The sequence below is a fragment of the Engraulis encrasicolus genome, chromosome 21, assembly GCF_034702125.1.
Source record: "Engraulis encrasicolus isolate BLACKSEA-1 chromosome 21, IST_EnEncr_1.0, whole genome shotgun sequence".
Classification (NCBI taxonomy): Eukaryota; Metazoa; Chordata; class Actinopteri; order Clupeiformes; family Engraulidae; genus Engraulis; species Engraulis encrasicolus.
In genome coordinates this window covers 33,859,630-33,864,402 of record NC_085877.1, presented here as the reverse complement: position 1 = coordinate 33,864,402, position 4,773 = coordinate 33,859,630, and the positions used below count along the sequence as shown (strand labels likewise).

Below are 4,773 nucleotides of genomic sequence, written 5' to 3'. Positions count from 1 at the left end.
CTAACTGCATACGTTGGTATTCGTTTTTACAGCTAGAATTGAACGTGGTGGTCAGTTTCTTTCAGCCAAGTGCTGTAGCCTACCAACAGGGAAATGATCTGTGTTTTCGTGAATAACACTATAGAAATAATGCAAAAATGAAAACATTATCTTAAATGTTTGAATAATGTGTTTGAATAATAATAAGGCCTACATTACGTCTCATATGCAGTATGTCCCGTCGTCCCCCGGCCCCCCCTCCCCGACCAGGAAAAAAGTTCAGGCTCAGGATTTTTTTTCACTATCACCCCTGGGTTTGATCTGAGCACGTTGAGAAGCAATGCTTTGTTAAGGTCACCCGTGGTATGACAACGCTAATAAAGGATGCTGTGCCTGCCAACTTTGTTCGCCTGGACTTCAGAGAAGCCAAAGAGGAGAATCATCATTCGCATACCGTGGTTAGTTTGTTCAGTCATAATTCAACTGGCATGTGTTAACCAAGCCTCTTTACAAAAAAAAAAAAAAAACTGATAGTAGTTTGCCATGGAATACATTTTACTTTAGACAAAAAACTTAATGCATGTGCTGGAGATATATTTGTTTGCATTGATCATGTACTCCTGAGTCATGAGCCAATGATTTCAAACTGTGATGTCATTACATTGCATTACATTTCACTTAGCTGATACTTTCATTTTATTCAAAGCGACTTAGTTATTATATGTCAGGGTATTGTTTACAGTCCCTGGAGTAATGTGGGTTTAAGTGCCTTTTCAAGGGCACTTCAGCCATGGAGATGTAGGGAGCGGTCAGAGGGATTCGAACCTGCAACCCCCAGATTGAAAGACCAACTCTCTTATCACTAGGCCACGGCTGCCTCACCACTAGGCCACGGCTGCCCTGTGTATGTTATGACTCTCCTGTCCTTTGTGTTTCTTTTTCAGTATGGATTCCATGGAGTATTCCATCGAGTATTTCTTCTGTTTCAATCGTCTTGGTAAGGCAACTTGTCTATTTTTCCCCATACTGTTGTAACCTAAGTCTTATATTGTCTATCACTGCCTTCAGGTGAAACCTGCAATTTGTATTTTGTTTTGTTAATACTTAAGTTTAATGTTGGCTGGTTGAAATGAGTTCGGAGTAAGCAGACTGTATTTCACATGCTGTGATCACGCACCCATTGCGCGCAAGGTGTAATTCTCTAGGCCTATACATGGGTTCTAAATGTTGTTTATAACCTGACTGCGCGAACCTAGCTGTGCACAACTCCACCACTGATTGTTGGAAACCGCTGACGGTCAAAAACTTATCTCACATGTTTGGCTGCCAGTGTCTTGCCCCTCCTCATAACATTGTGTTGAACACTGTACGGGCCCATGTATAATTGCAAGGTTACCTCAATTTCAGTACACTATGTTGTTATTTCATAGTATTCACCCTGTTTACTTGATAATGGTTATTTAACTGAATGGTATGCAATGCAGTAGGAACAAAGTGTTTGCAGGTTTGCAGTTTGCATAGCTTTTCTTTTGAGAAGATTGATTTTAAATGTTGCACAACTTTAAGTTTAAACTGATGATATTTGATAGGAATTATAGAGGTGCTCCGATTGCTCGGCAGCCGATCATGCTCGGCCGATAATCGCCAAAAATAGCCTGATCGGTGATCGGAAAAACATGCCGATCAAAAAACCGATCCAGAGATATTAAATTCCTCACGCAACCATTTCGCCTTTACACCTGGCGCTGCCTGCATGTAGCCTAGGTGCTGGCTCTGCACAGCTGCTGCACCAAAATAAGGCATCTTTACTTGTCTTTAACTTTTTGGAATTCCCTCCTTCATTTTCACCATTTATAATCATATCTGCATCAACAATGATCTGATTTTCCGATCCATGCGCAGTTTACATGACGCTTGTAATTTGTGAATGACGTGTCAGTCTCGCCATGTTCACTATTTTGAGTTACAGCCTGTCAGCACGCAACAACTAAACGTTTCCAAAACAATCATCAACTGTATTGTTTTTAAAGTTGTAGCCTAATGGACAGCCAGGTCATTAGTTTTGTAGTCGCTGCAACACCAAACAGCAACTAGGGAGAATGGACGGTGAAACTCAATGAGTCTGTGCAGGGAATTCTACATTCTATGACAGTGTTACAGAGAAAGAGCTTTCCTCGCAGACACGCTGTGTTGTGCGTGTTCCCTGTTCTTTCAAGTGAAGTTTTTTTTCTTGTTTTGTGTATGTAGAATCTCAAGTGTTTCAGTCACAATGTAATTTGCGATAGACTACTTCTCGCCCGTTAGCCATTTTACGTTATAACCTGTGTAGTTGCCTCGGTCAGCGCGCGACAAGTTCACGTTGTCCGCACAAGCATGCCAACGTTATTGTTTTCAAAGTTGTAATTGACAGTCAGTCGATTAGTTTGATAGTCGCTGAAACGCCAAACGGCGACAGAAGTGAGAGGGAGAGAGCAGAACGGTCGCGGAGCACTGCAGCTGTGGACAGTGAGTGACAGAGAGGGGAGGGGCTCTCCTCACGAGGCTGCTCATTTAAAGCGACAGGGTTTTTTCTCGTATGCAGAAGACGAGAGACTGAGATCCAGGTGTCTGAGCTTCAATTCAATCTCAAATAGTTAAGTAATTATATGCAATAACTTATAAATTGATGTAATGTTTCAGTTTCAATTCAATCTTAAATAGTTTAGTAATTATATGCAATAACTTATAAATTGATTAATACTGTAGACTTACTTGTAGGCTATATTACCAACACTAGTCTGAAAGAGCTGAAAGATAATAATAATAATAATAATAGCCTAATAATAATAATAATAATAATAATAACAATAATAATAATAATCATAATAGTAATAGCCTAATAATAGGCCTACATTGTGAAAGCGACATGTGCAAATTAAGATTGATTGGTTTATGGGCAGAAATATTCAATAAGGATAATTAATAGGCTATTAAAAAATAGGAAATAATTTCTGTGATCGGCAATGATCGGTGATCGGCAGATAAAGATTTTTGGTGATCGGTATCGGTGATCGGGCCAAAAAATGGTGATCGGAGCACCTCTAGAATTCAACATTGTCCTGGGTGTGTAGCTTACGGCTGTAACTGCTATGATGCTTTTCTGTTATGCTGCTCTACAGCCTAGGCTACATGATGTGTCTGTCCCTATCAAATAAACCAAACTTAACTGATGACATATGTTCACATAGGTGAAGTTTTTGAGCTGGATCTGGATTCTGCTGAGGATTCGTCGACTACTAGATGGCGAGCCACCCACTCATTCGAATGTGATCCTGTTCTACATTGCGCATGGCATATTTGGTAGGATTGTGGCCTGCTCGTGTCACATCACTGACTATGACTGACTTCAACGCCTTGAACTGAACTGCTTGAAATGAGCTATATTTCTTTTTGAACAACTTAAAGGAACTCTCTACATCGTTTCTTTTGAGGATTTAAAGGACTATTTCCAATTTTTGAAGGACAATTCAATTTTTTTTTTTTTTTAAATGTTCAAACCTTTTTGGGGGGCGGGGGGGGGGGGTAATTGTAAATATTTAAACTTTTCAATCTTTTACTTGTGATGTTTTTATTTCATTTTGTTAATGCCCATTTTATTATTTTTCCCTATATCCTATGTTTGTATTTAAGAATGTCATTCTTCATTAGGGTTGCATACAATATTTTCTATGGATACATGATTATTTATAATGATAAATAAATAATTATTATTATTATTATTTATGCAAGATGGACATTTGACACGAACATTATGGTTTTCCCCGTTCATTTTGCTTTCGATATCCTTTCCTTTTTTGTTTTGGACTGTTTCAATTCACGGGACGTCACTTTAATCCTCCAAAGGACATTTTTGGAGTGAAGCGGCCAACTCTCTTGAATTACTGCTCTTGTCGGCTTGCGCTCGCCTCTGTGGATCTAATAAGGACATAAAAGGACAGAAACTTAATGTTTTGTGTTAAGGCTACATTTTTATGTTAGAAATTATTTTTGTATTGTAAGGGAATTTGATCTGGGAAATGTGTGTTGTGACCCTGGCAAGTTCTCTGTTTTGTAGCGTGCTGGGGTTTTTGATTTGACATGCTCTAATATAAATGGTGAAAATGTTTTAGAAACATATTGTATGTTGTCTTTTAATTGGTATCTTTTTCACTCTACCCAAAGCCTAGTGTCACATTCTGTAGCCCATTGATCCTGGCCTACCATTGACGTGTACCATACTCAGTAGTGGGTAACAACAGTTTAACATCATTGATAATTCTTTTCTCTCTTTCTAACAGTGTGAAAATGTATTTCTTGAGACCAAGTGAAAATCATTTGTACTGTGATCATTTCTAGTGATACTGTCCAATTTCTGGAAATAGGCTCATATTACACATCCCCTTGAGTTAAATTATTGAGTTTTACCTTTCTCCTCCTGTATGTTCAGTGTTCGTAGTATGGCAGTGCAAATTGTACCTCCATGCTAGCAGTTAACATTGAGTCCTATGAGACCAGCTGGCGGCTAGCTGGTCTCAGAACTCAATGTTAACTGCTAGCTTGGAGATAAAATTTGCACTGCCGTACTCAGAGAACGACAAGAAGTACAGGTAAAACAAAAAATAAGGGAAAGGTAAAACTCAATAACTTGACTCAAGGGGAGGTGTAATATGAGCTTATGTCCAAAAATGGGACAGTATCACTTTAATGTTACATATTAACTAATCTCAACCAACTTCACCATAAGGTTCCCCATTCTGAATGTTAAATATTAGTTAT

At 38.8% G+C, this 4,773-nt stretch overlaps 1 long non-coding RNA gene across 1 annotated transcript; it reads left to right on the top strand.

The window, feature by feature from the left end:
- Window positions 1-299: 299 nt before the first annotated feature.
- LOC134437886 (uncharacterized) lies at window positions 300-3,964 on the top strand. Its single transcript, XR_010032499.1, has 3 exons — window positions 300-437; window positions 924-976; window positions 3,207-3,964. It is a non-coding gene; the product is annotated as an uncharacterized LOC134437886 (long non-coding RNA).
- The last annotated feature ends 809 nt before the right edge of the window (window positions 3,965-4,773 follow it).